Raw genomic sequence first — 22,662 nt, 5'->3', positions numbered from 1 at the left:
TTACATATGAGGAGGTAGATTCATTATATGCGTTACATATGAGGAAGTAGACTCATTACATGTGAGGAAGTAGGTTCATTATATTCATTCTATATGAGGACATAGATTCACCCAGGTGCAGCTTTCCAAATATGGCTGCCTTCTTCCTGACTTGACAGGGGCCTGGCCCTCCTCACTTCAGAGCTGGTGAAAGCATCTTCAGAGGAGGCAGGTCACGTCTCAGGATGTCTGACACCCACCCCGACAAGGAAGGGGGCTGTAAGTGTTTCTTTTCAAATCCGAGTATGTGGAAGCCCTTTCTTTGGCCAGTGCCTCGGCGGAGGCCAGGTCTGTGCTTCTCCGGGCCCGGGGACACACACTGTCGGCCTGCCTTCCCGCCAGGCGTGGGAAGGTCAAGGTGGGAAGGTCACAGGGTCGCCATGATCCTTCTGGTCTGCCCATGCTCCTTCAACAGGCTCCTCCATCGTCCACTTTGGGTTTTATACCTTATTATTATTATTCAATAAAGACTGTTTAAATAAAATACTGGCAAGCACTGGGTTAAACCATCCTGAATTTGTGTTTTAAAAGGCTGTAATGATTGAATGGATTCAGACAGCCTCTCAAGATTTAGGGGAACAGCTAATTGATTTAGGATTATATCCTTTAAACAGAAATCGGAGCTCTGTCTTTTCTCCCCTTGATTATAAATATTTCAGGTCCCATGGTTCACATAGCATGAGCCGGGAAGACGGCCTTCCTCCCACTGAAAGAGGAAATTTTAAACTTCCACTTATTGTCTCGGATGTGATGTTAAAATAATCAGTTTAACGATGGGAAACACCCAGAGCTTGCCTGAGCCGGACCTTCAGATCTGGTTCCATTTCTCTCATCCCAAGGTCAGATAACAAAGAAATGTATTCTTGGCTGGCACGTCAGCGAGAGAAATTGGTCTTCCTCGTCTCCCACCGCTGTTCTCAGAGCCAGTCCTATACGTGCTGATCGGATGTAAATGCAAAAAGAATAAAGGCTTGAGCGTCACAGAATTTGCCTCGAGCGGTTCAGCCCACAGACTTGCTTTTGAGCCACTAATGCATCTTTTCAGTTCTCGGTGGGGTTGTGTTGCTGTTCTCCAGTGTCTGCAACTTAAATGACTTTTGAAGTGTCTTTGAAAATAGGATGAAAAACGTCACATAACTCGGGGAGAGTACACGTTACCTAAATGGGACAGAGTGTCAGCTCACTGTTTCTGAGACATGCCCCCTTGAGGGACTCTTGAACATATTGGTTATTGAGAATCCACCAATGGAAATTGGAATATGTCCAGTGTAAATCACCAATCTCTTTTGGTGAAGTCCTGAGTTCCATGGAGATGAGATTCCTTGACAGAATGTCTGATATCCTTCAGATTTCATCAACAGATGTTGATGCATTAGGTCACTGTTTTCTAACCTCAGTTATCAGTGTGGTGCTGGGATCTCGTTCCCAGCTCAGCCCTCAGATTCACGAGCTTGTCACAGATTTCAGTCTTTGCTGACTTGTTTGTTTTCCCGGCGCCCAGATGTTTTCTCTAGGTAATTAATATGGGTTGGTACACAGTGACTTCGTGTCTTTCCAGAGGCCTCTGCAGTGTGGGAATTTTATCTCCTTAAACTGATTAGGGTTTTGAATGCTTGCCTCCTCCGTGCAAGCCAAAAGTTAAGCTCTTCTTTTGCTCCATAACCTGATTTTCTCAACTATTCGAGGTATTGGAAAAGGCCACATAGTCCCAGGAGTGACTCCTTTGGTCTTGGAAATTAACCATTTCTACTTTGCAAAAAGAACAGAGTTTGTACAAGAAATCTTACAAATGTTTTAGGCAGAGGAGCCAGCGTTTATGTAAAGCTATCATCCTATCCTGCAGAGTCCAAAACTGGAAGCCCCCAGTTAACTAGAGAGGTGGGAGATATACATGTGAAGTAAATAACAACTGAAGAGTAAGTGATCAAATTGCAGGAGAAACAGCAGAGAAAACAAATACTCTCGTTGTCCTGAGAAGGGAATGATCCCAGCGGCCTAGGACTGTAAATAAAGGGACGGCTTCCTGGATGAAGCAGGATGCAGGCGTGTTGTGTCCTCACTGATGCTCCAGACTCACCGGGATATGGAGCAGGGTCATCTGTCACGCGTCTGCTTAAAGTCATGTGCTGAGTTTCACTGCACTGACCAGAGAAAGTGGCCCCCATGGCCTGTTGATGGACGTGACCTTGGCAAAGGATGGACGGCTCCTAATAGAGGCACTTTGACAGGGACTTCCCCAGGCCACAATCTTGGGGAACACAGAGGCTCTTAATTAAGCAGAAGTGTCATATTTCTGAGGAGTGATGAGAACAGTGTGGTCATCTCACAGCTTCTCAGAACACTTTAACCTGCTGGTACCCAGGTCCTTGCCAGCAATGTGGGGAGGGAGCCCAGTTCAGTTCAGTCACACAATCATGTCTGATTCTGCGACCCCATGGACTGCAGCACCCCAGGCTTCCCTGTCCATCACTAACTCGAGGAGTTTACTCAAACTCATGTCTGTCGAGTTGGTGATGCCATCCAACCATCTCATCCTCTGTTGTCCCCTTCTCCTCCCACCTTCAATCTTTCCCAGCATCAGGGTCTTTTGCAGTGAGTCAGTTCTTCTCATCAGGTAGCCAAAGTGTTGGAGCTTCAGCTTCAGCATCAGTCCTTCCAATGAATAGTCAGGATTTCGTTTAGGATGGACTGGTTGGATCTCCTGGCAGTAGAGGGGACTCAAGAGTCTTTTCCAACACCACAGTTCAAAAGCATCAATTCTTCATTGCTCAGTTTTCTTCACAGTCCAACTCTCACATCCATACCTGACTACTGGAAAAACCATAGCTTTGACTAGACGGACCTTTGTTGGCCAAGTCATGTCTCTGCAGGAGCATGGGGAGGAAGCCCACCCTCTTGCTCTGCGCTGAGTAGACTGTCACTCACAGCCCCTCTACCCTGGCCAGTAGGTGGTGCAGTCCCAGACTGCAGTCAGAGCAGTGAGCTTTGAAAATGGAATTTCTGTCTTTTTGTCTAAAACATATAGCTCCTCTGATTTGGAAGGGTTGGAGGTGTCCCTCCAACCTGGAGTGATTCTGTTTCTGATCCCAGAAATATCGGGGAGAAGCTTGTGTTGTTCGCCCCCTGGGCTTGTGCACGCCCCTGTCTTGTCGCCGTGGGTGGTCTGTGGCTTGTCATCCGTCTCTGTGCGTATTTGACACGGTCAGTAGATGTCCTGCATCAGACCTCCATGCAAACCTGTCTGTCTGCATCTGACATTAAACTGTAACCTCTGCGGAGACCTGGCAGATCTCATCCAGGACGAGGACATCCTGGCTTTGGAGAGTCAGAGAGAGAGAGAAGGGAGCTGATGTGGATGGACCGTCTGCCTGGGGCCAGGCGCAGTGCTGAATCTCTGTACGCTTGTTACTGTACCCATTTTGCAGTTGAAGAAACCCCCCAGCCCAGGGTTTCTCAGCTTTGATGGGGTTGACATCCTGGGTAGGGTACCTTGTAGCTGTGGAGAGTGCCCTGTGCCCTGAAGGTTGTTGAGCAGCTTCCCTGGCCTCCGCCCACCAGATGCCAGGAGCTTCCTCCTTCAGTTGTGGCAACTGAACTGTCTGCAGGTTAAGGACAGACATCTCCTGGGGTCTGGGGAGAAGGGGGTGCAAACTCAGCCTGAACTGAAAGCCCCTGAGCTAGCCTAGTCTCTTCCGGGGAGTAGGATGCAGGCGATAGGATCCAAGTACTAATCAGAGCACGAATCAGTTTCCATTCTTCAAGGTAAGACAATGCTGACCTGCGAGGGCCCACCAAGGGGACTCGTGGTTCAGAATATTCTGGAGTCTTGACCACGGTCCCGTTGCTCTAAGACTGAATCCGTGGTCTGTATGCTGCTCCACTGGCCACTTGCCAAGGAAAGCAGACCTTCTGAAGCCTCTCTGTAAATGGGTGGTGATGGATGTGATGTATCAGATTGCTGAGGACCACAAAGAAATGGATCTGGTGCTTTGGGGCCACGGGCAGATCTCCCGGGTCCTGTTCACAGACAGATAACCACAGGGAGCCACCTCGTCTGCCCAAGTCCGAGCCCCACGCCAACCTGAGGCAGGTTAGATGCAGTCCAGCCCGAGAAACCAGGATCGCATCACCTTCTGCTGCTGCTGCTGCTAAGTCGCTTCAGTCGTGTCCGACTCTGTGCGACCCCATAGATGGCAGCCCACCAGGCTTCCCCGTCCCTGGGATTCTCCAGGCAAGAACACTCGAGTGGGTTGCCATTTCCTTTTCCATCGCATCACCTTCGGGGGATGTTTATTCCACACAGCATTCAGAATAAAACCTAGAGGTGAGGGCAGTGAAGTGAGCCTCTTAACCTCGAGTCAGGAGATGCCATTGTCCCTATGTGGTGAGGATGGGGCCTCCCCAGCCCCTTCCTGCAGGAAATCCTGGCATATTCTTTGCCCTCGAGGAAATTCGTCACTCTGGTTTATAAGGAGTCATCTTTGTTACAAGCCGGGCATGACGCCTTGGTCTCCCAAGAGGCGAATCTGGCCCTAGTTCTCATGCGTTCTGGACACAGACGGAGGTCGCTGCCCCAATGGCCAGCCCCGCCTGCGCTTGGGAAGATGCGTCTTGTCTTTCCTCCCGCAGGCTCCTTGGAGTTCCCCAGGGCAAGTCAGTCGGCAGGCCTTTCTCGAGGGTTCCTCTCGGAGACACAGAGCAGGGGTCCTTAGCGTCTTTTCCTGCAGGACACGCTAAAGGAGAACGCGTGTGTGTAAAGAGCTCTCTAAGTCTGATCACACCTGAGGGCTTCCCGGGTGGCTCAGCGGTGAAGAGCCCGCCTGCCAGTGCGGGAGACATGGATTCGATCCCTGGGTCAGGAAGATCCTCTGGAGAAGGAAATGGCAACCCATCCCAGTATTCTTGCCTGGGAAATTCTGCGGACAGAGGAGCCTGATGGGCTGCAGTCCACGGGGTCCCAAAGTGCTGGACACGACCTAGGGACTAAACCGTAACCACAAAATCGTATCTGAATGCAGGAAGAGGGGTTGAATTTTCCGGTCCTCTTGACTGCGTGTGCCACGTCACGTTGTTTTCTGTTAGCCTCTGTTAACCGCTTTCACCAGCGACACTGCGCCCATTTGAACGGGAGTTTAGGCATCTGCTTGCTCATCTGACTGCTCTGGCAGTTTCTGTGCCTTATTGCAATGATCGCCAAACACGCGTTGCGTGTTGCTGTCAGTTGCTCAGTCGTGTCCGACTCTTTGCGACCCCATGGACTACAGCAGCCAGCCTCCTCTGTCCATGGGATTCTCCAGGCAAGAAGACTGCAGTGGGCTGCCATCTCCTTCTCCAAAAATGCGTTAGGAGCCAATATCAACATTTAATATAAAGGATCTTTCTTACTCCAAGATTGCAAACATAGGAGACTTTCTTAGTTGTCATTAAATCTTAAGTAAATTTCCTTTTTGAGACAGGGACTATATTTCACTGCCATTTTTTGAGAATTCGTTAGTCTTCAATTTATACGTATATTTATTTTGTCGATCTTTCTTTTAATTTATACATGGAAATTGAAGACAGTGCTTTGTATATTATACTTTATATATCAATTGGTTATTCTCTTTTCATTTCTAATTATTCTTAGTATCTCTGTAGCATAGATTTGAGACCTCAAAGATTATTGAAAAATAAGCTTATCTTTCTATTATTTTTTATTAGAACATTGAAAATTTCTTTCCCATAAATGAAAACCACTGTTCTAAACATTAAAGGCGTCATGTTTCTTCCCAGATATTTTATTTTTTACTTAAGTAAATGAAAATGAATATTTTTGTGTAAACTCTTTGAAACTTTGGGTAAATTAACTGGTTTGGACTCAATGAATGATTAATAAAAACACTAATTTATTAATTAAGCACTAACTCTGTGAGAGGCACCATACCACGTTTGAATTAGTAAGGATCTCAAAATCTAGTATATGATAATTAAAAAGAAATTTCCTGTTCTTGTTTCTAAGACGTGAAGTATAAATGCCAAAAGAGGGTGGCTTCCTGTAAAATAGGAGGTTTATTTGATAAAATTAAGATTTGTTTAGCATATTTGTAATTACTCGTATTGTTTTTGAGACTGGTTGGAAGTCTCTGTTTTTAATAAATGTGTTGAGCATTTCCCAAAGGGCAGTGGTGGCCATTTCAGCTTTTCCCCAGACGTGGTCCTCAGTCCGCCTGGAGGACGTTCTTGCTGCGGCCCCTGGGATGGAATACCGAGGGGTGCTCCACTGTTACTGGGGGCGGACAGATCAATCGGGACGTGAGCTGCGGCCCAGGACCCCTCAGAGCCTTTAGTTCCAGTTTGGAACCTTCAAGGGTGGCTTGTCCCATGCGGTTTTCCAAACTCACTTGATTACAGACCCTTCTGTTTCTCAAAGCAAGGAGCAGCCGTTACAAGAGGATGCTTGGTAGGATAAGACCCTAGGTCCTCACGTACATTCCACCACCTGTTAGCTGAGTGCGTTCCGCCAAGTCACTGGACCAAGTTCTCCCCAGGAAAAGGGAAGTGACGTTTGACCTACAATTTCCCAGTCTTGCTGAAAGGATCAAGTGAAAGGTATGGTACCTGACAAGCACTTGGGACGTTTAAAATGTCATGTGTGTACACATCATTTTAGAGTAGCTGAATTTTGAAGTTGGGATAAATATGGCGATGAGTTTGCTCGCTGGTGCAGTTGGGGGCTGGATTCTCAAACGTGAAGACGCAGGTGAGGGCTGCCAGCTGAGAACTTGCCGGTTCACAGAGAAGGACCGGTTCCATCGAGACAGAAGCTCTCCCAGCACCTGAATCAGAGAGATGTCAGATGTTTGTAGAATCACAGCACCATTGTTGGGAAGCCTGTTTGTAGCTTTTGGATGCTTTCGGTGGAGGAAAAATGAGACGTTCTCACTTGGGAGGTCTGTCTGGAACAACCATCCAATTTCTAGTCAACACTGTGATTTTATCATCCATTTCCAGACTCATTAGGGGAACCAGCTCTCCTGTTATTCACCCTCCTTATGTTTCAAGTACCTCTATAGGTTTTTTCAGTTAACTGCTTTTCCTGACACCCATATAATTAAAAGCACTGTCCAAACTCTTCTCTTCCCCAGGTCAGCTTTCCTTGTTCGAGGTATTTTTAAAGGAGAACCTCTGAGCAGAATCGCTTTATTTCTGCCACACAATGGATTTCAACACCCTAAGTGTCCACTTAATCGCCTTGGGGTCGAGGCGTCCACCCCAGGCTCTGACGGCACACTTCTCCTCCCGTGTGCTGGGTAGATGGGTTAATGCACACTCGTTCCTTTCCCATGTTTTCCCTGGTGTCTTGCAATGCCAAGATGTTTTCCAGATGTCTCCTATTTCCTATTTCCACATATTGGACATGAATCATCATCTGGCAGAGTCATCGTGAGAATCAGTGTGGGTTTCCACATTCACCTACTTTTGTCTTTTTGATAGTTCTTTGTTAAAAAAAAAAAAAAAAGAATTTTAAAAAACTATGCCTGAATTCAAGAGTGAAGTGTCAACCATATGCCATGGGTAAGCCATTAAGAGCAGATCCATGCTTAGTGATTTTATTTTATCCTTCACGCAGACATCTCCCTGTGCGTGGATGTCGCTGGAATATGCCTCTTGGGTACCGCAGAGGGGACCGTGGGCCACACCTCCCCCAACATCCACCTCATCTTTCCTGTTTCTCTCTATTACATAGAGTCTGCCCCTTCACCCTCTGCTTCTGAGGCCGGTTACACTGGAGATAGATTTTAATCATAAAATACCTACCTTTGTGGATCTGTAACTATACTTGGGATGCACCTCATCCAGTGCAACTTTACAGAAGAGTGAGTTGATCTTCCTTCCACACTGAGACGGAGCAGCAGAAAATTAAAGGTCTTGGAATCTCATGTCCTTTAAAGCCCAGAACCGCACGTGTGAGTGGCACTGGCGTCAGCGATGCCGGGCCCTGATGGTCCTCGTCTTGACTCTTAATAGAAAACGTTATTTTTTCATAAATAGGATCCTGACCAAACAGTGGTCGGCAGGAACTTAGCTTTCTTCTAGAAGAAGCAAAATGCTGCGTATTTTAATTCAAGATCAAAGAGCTAGCGTCGACCCTGACAGAGGACAGCCGTGCCGTGGATTTTCCTCCCGTTTGCTGGTGGAAGATCACAGGCTATTGAAATACGGTTCTGTTTGGCACGAAACATGGATGACTTTGCTGCATGGGCTTGGAGAGCTGCACCCGGAAACGGCATCACAGAGCCCCGTCCTCCTGGGGTGGCGTGGCGCAGTGCATGACTAACAAGGAGGACTTAGAGGAGACGAGGGGCCAGATGGGGATTGGCTGCCACAGGGTCCCTTCAATGAGCCGCGTATTCACGTGAAAGTTTCCCGTGCACGCTGTGTCCACGGGTGGCATGGCCTGCCTCCACAGCCGCGTGGCTTTAAAAAAGCATCATGCTTATCTGGCCAACTGACTCTGGGTCTCTCCACTCGGAAATCAGCTCTCAGTTCTCGACTCCCTGAAACGCCGTCCGCACATCCCTCCCGGTTTGACGTCCCTCTCTGGTCGCCTTCACCCTTATACACTTGGGCTGACCCTTGTGCTTATGGACCAACCTACGAAGAGCTGGAAGACACTCTGAGTGATGAGTGAGAGATGGGATTCTCTCCTACGTGTCTTTGTTAGAGCCTGAGGATTTGTCCATAGAGTTTTTTCATGAGTGGGTGTTTCACCGTGGTAGCTGACGTCCTGTGTTGGTTCACTGGTCACAGGTGAGAAAGCCTGGCTCTTGGTGGGTTGGTGTGAACTCTGAGGCCTGCAGTATCTGGATAAACACTTGACTGGGAACTGGTTTTCCCTGGGTAGTAAAGGAGCTCAGTCTGTCCACGGTGGAGGCAGTGAGCTGCCTGCGTCTCCTGTCCCCCACCCGCCTCTGTTCCAGGAGTCTTGTGGAGGTTCTGCCCATCCGTGGCTGCAAGCGGATGGATTTAGGAGGTGCCTGGCACCTGTCCTTACCGATGTGACAGCCCCAGGGACAGCAGCCACCCCGCCCTGAGCGCTCTGCCGTGAGCCCTGAGGGGGCAGAGAAAGCAGAGCCATGAGGGGGACCCCGTGGGGTCCGGAGCCCAGCTGGTCAGGGACGGGGAATCTGAGCTTCCAGCAGCCGACAGTGGAGTCCACCTTCCGGGCTCAGGACACGTGAGCTGGGCTCTGGTTTCGATCTCCTGGTTTTACCACAGTTGCCCTGATTTGCGGTGGAAGATCAGGCACTTTGGGAAAGTGCCGTGGATAGCTGTGTCCTGCTGCTCTAGGCTTCTTGCCTCCTCGTACGAGACCTCACGTCTTTACAGGGCGGATGGGCCCTTGGTTGTCTCTCTTTTCTAAGCGGGGCCTCTCCCAGCTGCTTTGCATCTCACACGCGAGGGCGGGAGGTACTTGGATGAACCTCATTTCCAGACCATCCGTCTCTGGATCCGGGAGGCCGGGGAGTGATGCGTTCTCGGCTCCATCAGACGTCCACCTGCTCGCAGCTCCTCATGGGTGTCACTGTTCGAATCCTTCCCCCACGGCTGCCCTGGGTGGTGAGCCTTGGGCCCTGCCCCTCCCCTGCCGGGAGCCGGCGCCCCCGCGGTTTGCTGTCTCAATCCCAGTACGGAGGCGCTTGGTAACGGCCTCGTCTGACTCTGGACCACACAGGCTGGGCCCTGGGCTCGCCCGGGAGGCCACGACCCCCCGTCTCGGGAGGCGGCCTGGCTCCCGGGCTCCCCCCTGCTCCGGCTGCCGGACGTCCCGTTCTTGCAGGAGACCCTGAGTTGACAGCTCATGGAACGCCCTGCCTGCTGGGGCAGACGTGATCTACGGCTGGAGGAAAACTTCCAGAAAAGCTAATAATAACGCTCGGAAGTACATCTGGGGTCGTGAGCAGAGCGATGCTCTGTTTTAAAGACTCTGGATGCGGGTCCCCGCTGAGGACTCGGTTCTCCGGGGGCCCCGTGGGTCCGGGGCGGTGGGGGTGGGCCCTGGGGCTGAGGTCTCGGGGGCTGCGTGCCCACCCCCAGGGCTCTGGAGATGCGCCGGTGCACTCCGCCTTGGCCCCGGGCATTCACCCGCCTCCCCGTGTGGGCACACGGTTCTGTCCTTCTCTGGGGCCGTCTGCCCATCCTGCTCCACCCCCCAGGCCGTGCTCCCCGCCCCCCCAGGCTGAGCACTTGCCTCCTTCACTCACCTGCATGGGCGCACCGTCCTTCTGTGCAGCATCCCTGGCTGCATGTTTTCTGGGGCCTGCCTTCCCCCCGTATCTCCCTTGCTTGCGTGCACACACACACACAGGCGTGTACACACGTGCACACACCCTTTTTGCCTAGATCCCTCCCCCCCGACCCCCAGCCCCTCTCTCCCCTGCGCTCCAGTTGGGCTTCTAACCGGGGTCTCTTCCTCTTTCTTCATGGGCAGCATTGGAGGTCGCTGCCCAGGACTCTTCCCGGATGTGGTGGGGACTCCAGGGGACCAAGTGGGGAGGGTGACCTTAGAGCCAGCGGGTTGGGGACCCAGGCCACTTGCAGGTCGGTGGGGGGGCACCCAGAGCAGTGTGGACTCAGAGGGGGGCCCGGGCACCCAGCCTTCTGTGGGGAGGGGGTGTGTCCCGAGCCACGTCTCTGATGCCGGACCCGCCTTGCACGGGCTGGCCCTCTGAGGATCTGGCTCGTGGCGGCCGTGTTCACCTGGGTCCTTGTGATTGGGGTGCGTTTCTCAACCTGAAAAGAAGTCTTGGCATTTTGATCTAAATCTCCAACAGGGAGAAGGTGGACTCTGAGCTCTTAAACTTTCAGAATCCACATGTCTACTGTCTCTGATTTCCAGGCTGCCCTGTAGAAGCCAGAGGTTCGTAGAGCTTTGCCACGGCTGGCCTTTCTAAAGTGGAATTTACCAGAAGGAGCCTCGGTATGCAGTGTCAGAGCACCAGTGGGCCGCGCTCGATGTCAGCATGCCGCTGGTATGCAGTCAAGGTCAGAGGCTCCCTTGATCTGCGCGCGGAAGGTCAGGCCGTAACGGGCTGGCACTTTTCAGGCAGACATGTCCTCAGCCTCGAATGCTTTCCCAGTGATGTATGCGGAGAGGGCAGGAATGTGATTCAGGGCGTTTAGCTCCCGCGCCTTCCTCATTCATTTCTCGAGGCTGCTGATGTGAAAGGTAGCAGTTCGTGAGTCCCCTGGGTCTTCCCCTCCCTTTTTGCTGTTTTGAAAAGTCTCAGGACACCCGCAGGGTGTCAGCCGTGATCATGTGGCTGCAAGGAGCAGTGTCTGTCCCTTCGTTGTGGCTTGTCCCTCTTTCCAGACCCCTTACCCGGTGGGTGACCCCAGCTGGTGCGCCCAGAGCCTGAGGTCGCCAGGCATGGCTCTCCTTCCGGAGCAGAGGGAGGGAGCCGGGAGGCCGGGCGCGCTCCGGACGGACGCAGGGCAGGACTCCGTGTGCCTCTTCATGAGCCCCTGGGGTAGGGCCAGCTCCCAGTCACTGTCGTATTTGTTCCTCTGAAATTGTGCACCCAGGTCGTCAACTGCAGTCTGTTTATGTGGAACATCAAATAGCTGTTAGGTGGTTACTTCCCATCCATCTCTCACTGTGGGTGCTGGTTCTCCCCGTGGAGAAGCACTGAGTTTGAAAACCTGTTTATTCTTTCAGGATGTCTGGAGGGGGGCTCCCCCTGGCTTGGAATTCTCGTGGGAGCTCAGGAATTTTTACAAAATTGGCAATTTCATATCTGGAATAGGAGAGAAAGGAAGGCCACCTCAGGGTGCTTGACTGATCAGCCTCCTGTGGCCAAAGAGAAATTACCCCTGTGGTTCTGTTGGATTACGCAGACCCCCAGAGTGCGGAACGCTAGGGGGCATCGCCAGAGGTTGGGTCTGACCTTCAAGCACCCCCTTCCCCCCTCCTTCCATCCTGTCTGTTTGTCTTTCTCTAACACACTTATCCATTGGGTCATCTGTCTTCAAATTGATTTGTTAAATTTAAATGCAGAATACATGGGAAAATGTCACAATTTTAAAACTCTATAATCTGTTCTCTGTTTTTTATGAGAACATTAATATCTCCTAATTTACAGACTATAATGTGATTTGCCTGTTTCTGCAACTTAGCTCCTAGCCAAAGAGTGTAATGTTTTAACCTATTGGCATTAAGTAACTTAGAATTGAAAAAAAAGGAAACTGTCGTATAAATTGAACCTTAAACATCTCTGAAAAATAGATGTAGTAAATAGCATTAAATAAGATACTGCTTGTTTAAATTTTTTAATAATTTGACCATGCCCCTGGGTAAAAATGTCTGCCCACATTATCTTTTGAAAACAGACTGCTGCTGTTGTGAACAACATTGAAGTGAAGGTTATTTGTAAGTATTTAAGGAGCTATTTGCTGTGTTAATTTATGCACCCTTATTTGGGATTGATTGTGCAATCATATGCTTTTTCTGGGGCTTCCCTCGTAGCTCAGTGGTGGTAAAGAACTCGCCTGCCAATGCAGGAGATGTGAGTTCGATCCCTGGGTAGGGAAGATCCCCTGGAGACGGAAATGGCAACCCATTCCATTAGTCTTGCCTGGTAAATCCCATGGACAGAGGAGCCTGGTGGGCTACAGTCCATGGGATCCCAAAAGAGTTGGACATGACTTAGCAACTAAACGACAACAACAATGCTTTTCCTAACTATTCAGTTTTAAAATCATTCTTGACCAAAAAAAATCGCCTTCAACATCTCACTCCATTTATTTCTTGAAGGCATCGCATGTTTTGAAACATGCTGTGGTCTTTACTGAAAACAGGTTAAAATTCGGTTATTAATTAGGGTCGATCTTACCACGGCTCTTTCTCATTGAGGAGGTTGCGCTAAGAGTAGGTTTTGTGAAACCTCAGGGTTGGCCCGTGTTGTGTTGTATTATGTGCAGAATTGATCTGCCATGTCTTAACCTCCTTGGCCCTGTTCTGATCTTGATTAATGAAGTCTTGACATTATTGCAGCATGTTGGGGCAAGTGACATTAGCCATGTGGTAACAGTCAGGGAACTTAGTTGGAGGGAAAGGAAATCATTTGAGGCCATCTGAATATGTGTGTTTTCTCAGGTCTTCACCGAATAAACAGAAGAGAAGGGTCCCGGGGCCTCCATCATCACAGCTGGATGAGCTGGTGATGTGCTGGCCTCAGAAAGACTCAGGCTGACACAGGAGAGTGAAACACAATGCCCCGGTCTTGAAAAGAGTTAATATCAAACATGCTCATTAAGGAAAAACTGAAAAACCCCGTGCATAAGATAAAGGAGGAATTTCTTAAAACTGTCATGTTTTTCTAAATACTCAAGAAATTCTTAGTTTCCTATGTTAAATTTAGCCACAAAAACAAGAATGAGATAATTTATGGGTCATGACTGATAGCATCAAAAAAGAGACAACACTGCATTTTCATTCTCTTTTAAAATATTTTGTGGCCCTTATAGGAGACGCCGTGGACCTGATAGACATAGAAACTTAACGATAGATGCAAAAGGGGTGTGTTTAAATGGACCACAGTCAGGAGGGTTTGGTTTGTGAACATTTGTTCAGTGTTTCAGGCAATGCAGGGTCTGAAAACTCCATGAAACCAAATCTGACTCTTACAAGATCCCAAGGGGAAGAGAGGCAGGGGCCAGGGTCCTATCTTAAGAGGGCGAAACGGATTTTCAGGGAGTCTACCTGATCGAAGCTCCAGCCAGGACTGAAAGCTTTTGGTTCCTAAGTCAGAGTTCTTGCCTCATCACCCGGCATCATCAGTCCAACAAGAGACTGCAAAGTAGGGTTCCCCAAAGCTCCGCTCACCCCCCCCAGAGCAGAGGTGCCTATTTTTGGAGTCAAGTTTGAAATGGAATTCCTAAACCAGCACCCTCTTGGTAGGTTTATATTATTTCTCTGGAACCTTTAGCATTTTGTGTTTCCTTACTCACTCATGAAAATATTTAGTGAGCACCTACTGTGTACTCTCTGTCTCAGGTGTGGAGGCCCAGGGAGTCCCCCTGGTAGGGTACCTCTAAATCCCAGTTTCAATAGATAATTGCATTGAACATTTTTTTAAGAAAACATTTTTTCTTAATTGTCAATTGGCAGTTTCTCTAAAGGTTAAACCTAAAAAATACCTTGCATGCCTTTCATATCAGTAATGATAATTGCTATTGTCAGAATAGTCCGTTTGCATTTTTCATATTTACTGTTAGCACAGACATTTAAAAAAAACTTCCCTGACCTAGATTGTGGCATTTCCTGACTTTTATGTGCCCTAATTTTGTTCAGGATGCACGCATTTCCAGGACCTTGTCACACACCCACATTCATTTTCAAGTTCAAGTTAATAACATCTTTAGCTATGGTAACAAGAAAACCCTCCAAGGACTGTTTAGACATTGTGTACTAATCGGTATTTCTAAAATTTGCTGATAACATACAGCGCATCTCTTTAAGCCTCAGGGTTGTTGGTTTGGAGGTAGTAAAAATAAAGCAAACTGTCTTTTTGAGAAAAATCATGCATTTTTCCTTGTCTAAACTCTAAAAGCAGCTAACCTCCCATTGTTATTTTGTTTTCAACGATTGTGTTCCTTCAGTCTCACTCCTCCCCCCACAGTCTTTAAGTCAGGACACAGGATTTTGATAAAAGCGAGTGAGCACAAGCTCATGGGACTTTTAAAACACAGAAAAGGCGCTTGTGCCGCTGAGTAAAGGTGCGATTTTGCAGGCAGGTTCTCAGCCCCTCTGTGGCCTCTGAGTCCCCGCCGAGGTGGCTTTGCGCTACTCTGGGCACTTGAGGCAAGGCCCACTCGGCCAGGCCAGTTCCCAGCTGTAGCTGGATCTTGCCTCCTCCTACCTGCAGTGCGCAACATGCACAGCCTTCCAGGGCCCCCAGCTTAGTGAACTTCCAAGCTGCTATCAGGTTCCTTTTATGTTGTACTACTGTCCCGCTTTAAAGGACAATTTTTAAGTCTGTACTGATGGTAAAGTAGTAGGTTTAGGCAAAAACATTCCTGATTTTGATTTTCAAGAGTACCCCCTATCACCTTTTGGGGAAGCTATTAAAATCTGGTTGGATTTTTTTCCCCTTCCTAAATGACAAAAATCAGGAGAATGGGTTAAATTACCTCAAGTATGTATTTCCTATAAACTTATAGTACAAGGACCAGAGAAGAGTCTTCAAAGAAATTTTACCAGTAGTTGGATATTTAGAAATTGTTTCTTAGAGACCTCTTTTTTAATAAATTTATTTATTTTGGTTGGGGGCTAATTACTTTACAATATTGTAGTGGTTTTTGCCATACATTGACATGAATCAGCCATGGGTTTACATGTGTTCCCCATCCTGAACCCCCCTCCCACCTCCCTCCCCATCCCATCCCTCTGGGTCATCCCATTGCCCCAGCCCTGAGCATTTGTCTCATGCATCGAACCTGGAATGGTGTTCTGTTTCACATATGATAATATACATGTTTCAATGCTATTCTCTCAGAACGTCCCACCCTCACCTTCTCCCTCAGAGTCCATAAGACTGTTTTATGCATCTGTGTCTCTTATTCTGTCTCGCATATAGGGTTATAATTACCGTCTTTCAAATTCCATATATATGCATTAGTATACTGTATTGGTGTTTTTCTTTCTGGCTTACTTCTCTCTGTATAATGGGCTCCAATTTCATCCATCTTAATAGAACTGACTCAAATGTATTCTTTTTAATGGCTGAGACCTCTTACTACCATATTTGTACCTGTTTTGCAGAATTTAATTGTTTCAAAATGTACTATTTCCAGCCATTTAGAAAACTGAATTTACTCCCCCCCCCATGTTATTGTTAGATTCCCCTTGTATTATTGTTTGATTCTGGGTTTAAAAAATGGGTGCAGAAAGCAGTCTGAAAAATATCCACAACTCACGTTATTTCTAGAGTCACAGCATTTATGTTACTTAATAGCCTCAGTGTTCAGGTTACTAGTTTTATATTTAATTTTAATTACATTTTTTATTGAAGTATAGTTGCTTTCCAGTGTTGTGTTAGTTTCTGCTGTACAGCAGAGTGAATCAGCTATACATATCCACTCTTTTTTTTGTAATTACATCTTTAATTCAAATTAAAATTCATTCCCTTAGTGATCTGTGTTGTAGGCTTATAAAAAATGATTTCTCTTAGCTGTACCTGCACTGATGTCTTCAGTGGCACTAAATATTTAACATTAGTATATCAAGATAATGAATATTTAAGATAAAAAAGGCTGAATGCTTTCAGGGTCCACTGGGGGAAATTTTGATGGGGGGACGTATGGTCCCACAGCGCCCTCTAGTGGCAGAAAGCCAGAGCCCTTGGGGGCTTTCTTCTTGTTCAGTCGCTAAGTCACATCCGCCTCTTTGTGATCCCGTGAACTGCAGCATGCCAGGCTTCCCTGTCCTTCCACCATTTCCCAGAGTTTGCTCAAACTCATGTGTATTGAGTCAGTGAGGCTGTTTCATCCTCTGCTGCCCTCTTCTCCTCCTGCCTTCAATCTTTCCCAGCATCAGGGTCTTTTCCAATGAGTCAGTTCTTCGCATCAGGTGGCCAAAATATTAGAGCTTCAGTTTCAACATCAGTCCTTCCAGTGAATATTCAGGGTTGATTTCCTTTAGGATGAACTGTTTTGATCTCTTTGCAGTCCAAGGGACTCTCAAGGGTCTTCTCCACCTAATCACAGTTTGAAAGCATCAATTTTTTGGTGCTCAGCCTTCTTTATGGTTCAACTCTCACATCCATACATGACTACTAGAAACACCATAGTTTTGACTCTATGGACCTTTGTTGGCAAAGTGATGTCTCTGCTTTTTGATATGCTGTCTAGGTTGGTCATAGCTTTTCTTCCAGGGAGCAAGCATCTTTTGATTTCATAGCTGCAGTCACCATCCACAGTGATTTTGGAGCCCCCCAAAATAAATCTGTCACCGTTTCCACCTTTTCCCCATCTATTTGCCATGAAGTAATGGGACTGGGTGCCACGATCTTAGTTTTCTGACTGTTGAGTTTGAAGCCAGCTTTTTCACTCTCCTCTTTCACTTCATCAAGAGACTCTTTAGCTCCTCTTCCCTTTCTGCTATTAGGGTATTTTCTCCTGCGTATCTGAGGTTGTTGATATTTCTCCCGGCAATCTTGATTCCAGCTTGTGAGTCGTCCAGCCCAGCTTTTTGCATGATGTACTCATGCCTCCTTTACTGTTTCTTAATTTAATGTGATAGATTAGGTGTAAAAGTTGTCTTCAAATTGCTTTGTGTTTAGGAGTTCCTTGGCCACCTGATGGGAGGAGCTGACTCACTGGAAAAGACCCTGATGCTGGGAGAGATTGAGGGCAGGAGGAGAAGGGGTCAACAGAGGTTGAGATGGTTGGATGGCATCATTGACTCAATGGACATGAGTTTGAGCAAACTCCAGGAGATAGTGAAGGACGGGGATGCCTGGCGTGCTGTGATCCAAGGGGTCGAAAAGAGTCAGACACGACTGAGCAACTGAACAGCAACAACAACCTCAATGAAGGGATGTTTAGCTGAGTTTCCAAGGATGTGCTGGGATGCTAAGGGGTGGTGGGGGATAGGGAATGAGCCCTGTTTGGGTCTGGGAGGTGGTTGAGAGCCTGGACTTGGGCTGAAGTCCAAAAGATGACAGATGCGAGTGGAGGGTTATTGGACCAGGGTCCACAGGAAAACTCATCAAAACATTGAACCTTCACATTTAAATTTGAATGTATTAATAGAGCAGGGGGAAACACCGTGGCAACACAACTCTGCTGTCTGATGGGAGGGTGGACGAAGCTATCGATTAAAGATTAACTGGAAATGTATACACATGATTGGATGGAATACACCCACCTGACTTTGGAAAAACATTATCAAAATATTTTTCTTTTCTTTCTAATTTGGGAAGCTGACTACTAGGGGGAATGACTTTAAATATTTATACTTAAAATATTTTAAGCAGATTACTGCTTTGGAGTAAGAATGAACGAAAGTGTTTTAGACTGATTTTTTTCAGAAAGAGCCTGAGACAAATTGATGAAGAAAATATTTGCTGTTAAAGACCCTTGCCACTGCTGACAGCTTTAATCTTTGTCCGCCATCACTGATATGCGGCTCTAATGACAGAGAAAGGTCTGGAATTTATTTATGAGTCCTAAGAACCTTTGGAAAATTTGAAGTTTTTTGCCACCAACAATTTGTCAGCCCTCACGTTTGCCTGTCATTTTAGTAAGTTTTTAACTGGATCAGCGAAGCTGGAAGGTTTGTTTGCTTTTAGCTGGGTTTTGGGGAAGAGTTTTAAATTGTTTATAGTAACAAGGCACTCAGGGCTCCTTCAAGTTATTTTTGGGTTGAAGAATGGTTCTTTAGAAAGTGTTTGGTGAAGAACTCTCTATAATTCATTTTTTTCCTCACCAGGTGACAAGCAGAGGGGATCTTGGTAGATCAGAAAGTATCTCCAGTTGTATTTCTTGGCAAATGTTGACTCATCAGTAATATTTATTGTGTGTTGATTGGTGCTCTGCTCATTTCATATTACGTATGATTTGAGCTTAGCGCTAGCGACCAGCTCTCACAGCAATGTTGAAATTCCTAGAATTGTGCCAGAATTCATCATGGGCTCAAATAATGTTTCCAGATCGGGGTTTATCCAGCGGAAACCTGCCCTTGAACACGGCCTCCTGGGGAGAGTTCTCTGGTGGTGTTGTGCCAGTGGGTGGCGGGAAGCTGCTGACCCACCCGCTGGGCCGGGGTGGCCCTTGTCCATTGGATGGACTCAGCTCCTTCCAGGGGCCGCGAGTGTCTGCTCAAGAGCCCTGAGGTGGAGACCCCAGCGTCGGAGCCGCGGTCCACATGTCGGGAGAGAGAGGAAGGCTTTCCGACGACTCGCTGGGCCCCCAGCCAGCTCCGCCTCCCGAACCTCAGCACTGTGTCTGTCCTACTTTTCATCAGTTCAGTTCAGTCGCTCAGTCGTGTTTGACTCTTTGCGACCCCATGGACTGTAGCGCGCCAGGCCTCCCGGTCCATCACCAACTCCTGGAGTTTACCTAAACTCATGTCCACTGAGTCGGTGATGCCATCCAACCATCTCATCCTCTGTCATCCCCTTCTCCGCCTGCCCCCAATCTTTCTCAGCATCAGGGTCTTTTCAAATGAGTCAGCTCTTCGCATTAGGTCGCCAAAGTATTGAAGTTTCAGCTTCAGCATCGGTCCTTCCAGTGAACACCCAGGACTGATCTCCTTTAGGTCGGACTGGTTGGATCTCCTTGTAGTTCAAGGGACTCTCAAGAGTCTTCTCCAACACCACAGTTCAAAAGGATCAGTTCTTTGGCACTCAGCTTTCTTTACAGTCCAACTCTCACATCCATACATGACTACTGGAAAACCCACTTTTCATACAAACCCGATTATCTGCAGCTTTTGAAGTCTTTGAGAGCATGTCACCACTAGCCTGACGATGGCCAAAGAGAGGAATGTTGAGGTGCGTGTGATGAGGGGCCATGTAGGGTCTGTTTGCCCAAACCAGCCCCGAGGGTGAGAAGGGGCAGAGTGGGCTCAGGAGGCTCTTAGGAAAGAGGCTGCATCTTATGGAACATGGAGGCCGTGGACGCAAGAGCCTTTTTTCCTTTTTCACACCTCTCTGACTTTTCTCACCCTCTGCCTCTGAAAAGATGGGGAATGCACTCATGTCCAGGAAGACGCCCAGAAATGCTCCTCTCCCCACCCCCGTGTGTGACTGCTCAAGCTCCTGGCATATCCCCTCAGAGCCAGCGGAGACAACTACGCCAAGAGTCCTCCTACTGACCGTCTCGAGTGAAAGGGCGCCGAACCTGGAGACAGACAGTGGCACTTGGGGGAAGAAGAGAAACAAGATGAAGCCGTGCTCTGGGTGCGAGAGGGTTTCACTCTTTCCTAATTCAGTATTACAACGTTGAATGCTTGAAGTAGCAATAATGATAGAGCAGACGTGTGAGACAGCCTTCAGCATTATATTTAAAGAGAGGTAGCCTATTTTTATGGGCTTCCCTTGTAGCTCAGCTGGTGAAGAATCCGCCTGCAATGAGGGAGACCCTGGTTCGATTCCTGGGTTGGGAACATCGCCTGGAGAAGGGAACGGCTACCCACTCCAGTGTTCTGGCCTGGAGAATCCCATGGACTGTATATCTATGGGGTCACAAAGAGTCGGACAGCCTATTTTTCAGTCTTTCTAATTGAAGTATGGTTGGTTTACAATGTGTTGATGTCTGCTGTACAGCAAGGTGATTCATTTATGTATATATTGTTGTTGAGTCGCTATATGTACGTACTTGTTAATATCCTTTCCTATTATGGTTTATCTTAAGGTATTGGGTGTAGTTCCCTGTGCTGTGCGGCAGCACCTTGTTATTTATCCATCCTGTATATAGTCGTTTGCATCTACTGACGCCAGACTCCTAATCCTTCCCTCCTCCAAACGTGGTCTGCGTTAAATTGACATATACCTTCTTTAAGGTTCCGGGTGCATGTCTGGTGCTGCAGAGGACAGTCAGTGTTCACGTCTTCCTCTGAGGACAACCAGGCCCTTTCAGGCTTCTGCTCGTGCGTGTCCCCCTCCTCTCCCCCTGCAGCAGTGGCAGGATTTCTGCCATAATGTCCAGCTTCCTGGTGTGGATGAAGCCCAGTGGGGCCTCGTCACGGAGTTTTTCCATGACCCCGTGACACCCATCCTCGCCTTCCCACTACTTTCCCAGCAGCATCGGCATTCAGGAAATGATCCTGCAGATGTCTGATGGTTGCTGGGCTCCAGGAATCAGACTTGTGGAATTTTTGGCTCAGCCCCAAAGTCCCCCACTGCCTGTGACCCATGGTCCGAAATCGCTTCCCCAGCACTGAGTGCTTGGTGAGCGCTGGCTCCGAACACACATACTTTCGTTCCCTCAATTATTCGCAGCCTTGCTTGGACATTGAAATCTCAAGGCCCCAAAGAGCTGACTCAGTGTCCCATCCCGCCCACGGCTCTCTCTTCCTGTTTCCTCTTTGGCCAGTGGTGGTTCCAGGCTCTGTGGTGCCCGTGGGGCTTTGAATTGGAGAAGGGAGGCCAGGGACTCCGTCCTGCCCAGCAACCATTTTACTCTGTTTCAAAGCTTTTAGACTACGAAGATAAAGTCCTCCCTCTTTGTAAGTTCATGTGATGCTGCTGGTTAGTTCGTCATCCATTCACCGACTTTCAAAGTCTGTGCCAAACGCTGAATGAATGAAAAATACCCCTGCCTGTAAAGTACTTAACTTCCGAGAGGTGAACGCCCACTGCAGGACCTCTACAGTCAGCACCCTCTTTGGCTGTGTTCTGCTTTCCGATGGGTGAACACGCGCATGTGGACGGTTCTGCCCCTCACGGTCGGTCCCCCATTGAGGGGGGCCCAGGGCTCGGGCAGGAGTTTTCCCTGGCTGTCAGTCCGTGGCGACCATCCATGAATGTATCATTTTAAAACTGAGAAAAGGATTCAGAGTTTGACTCAAAGACAGTGATCCCATGTTGGCTGTTGAAACAGGCGTAATGGGGCCTCCGACTGTCAGATGCTTGAAGAGGCTTATTCTGATATATATTTCATGTTAATTTCAGCTTTTCTGTTATTGATGATGATGTTTTCTGTATTATCCTTAGAACCATCACATTTTTTCAGCTTCGCCATCCTGGGGGCTTTGTTTGTATTTGGAGGTTTGACTAAGATTTGAAGGGGATGATGTATTCTAGCGCTGGATTTCAATCATGAACTTGTTCTGTAGGTATTTTAGGAGGAAGGGAAATAATTGGATATTATTTTTAAAAAACTCTTCTATTCCCACATTTTATGGATTCTTAAAAAATCTCCTTCTGTAGATAATGTATGATAAAAAATTTGTAAGTTGTTCCATGCATGAAACTCTATTTCATGCCTAATTTAGAATGGCTAATTTTGATACCAAGATCATTCTCCATGGCTGTATTCTGTCTTCTTTATAGCATGCTATTTTCTCTTCTCAAATTCTGAATTTCCTCATTTGAAGATAGATTGATAGTCACGTCCATGATTGATATACACACTTTTTTTCAAATTAGCGTGGCACACTGCACTGATGTTCATGAGTGAAGCTGTTAAAGGCCGTTGTCTCAAGCCTTCTGCGTGGACTGGTGTGCACCTCTCTGTCTCATCCTCCACTCCAAGCTCTCGCTGCCATGGTAACCGTGACTGCGGGGCTCACATGGGCCCCCGGGTCCTCCCGGACCCTGCCTCCAGCACATCATGGGAAAGAGGTGACTGAGGGGTCCTGCCTCCCTCTGATTTCACTGGGCACATTCAGCCCCGAGCACCAGCGCACGAGGGCTCACCACTGCCGAGTCTGGCTCCGAAAGGACTGGCAGGAAGAACCTTTGCCCAGCTCTCTGCTTCCCCTGTGACCCTCGTGGAGATTTGCTGAAAGCTCGGAGGAAGGATCGGGCTGGCCTGCAGTGTGTGCTGCGTACCAGCTAATTGTATAGCCGTTCAAATGCTTATCCTGCCTGTTTGCTCTGCTCTGGGGCCCAGGATAACCTTGGATGGGGGTACGGG

General features: G+C 48.0%; 1 protein-coding gene across 17 annotated transcripts in view; it reads left to right on the top strand.

The window, feature by feature from the left end:
• The window catches only part of COL4A1 (collagen type IV alpha 1 chain), a 135,615-nt gene that overhangs the window by 54,213 nt on the left and 58,740 nt on the right, over nucleotides 1-22,662 (top strand). The window lies entirely within an intron of this gene.

This window comes from Giraffa tippelskirchi, chromosome 12, assembly GCF_054371585.1.
Source record: "Giraffa tippelskirchi isolate mGirTip1 chromosome 12, T2T-mGirTip1v1.2.pri, whole genome shotgun sequence".
NCBI lineage: Eukaryota > Metazoa > Chordata > Mammalia > Artiodactyla > Giraffidae > Giraffa > Giraffa tippelskirchi.
This window is presented reverse-complemented; position numbering and strand designations above follow the sequence as displayed.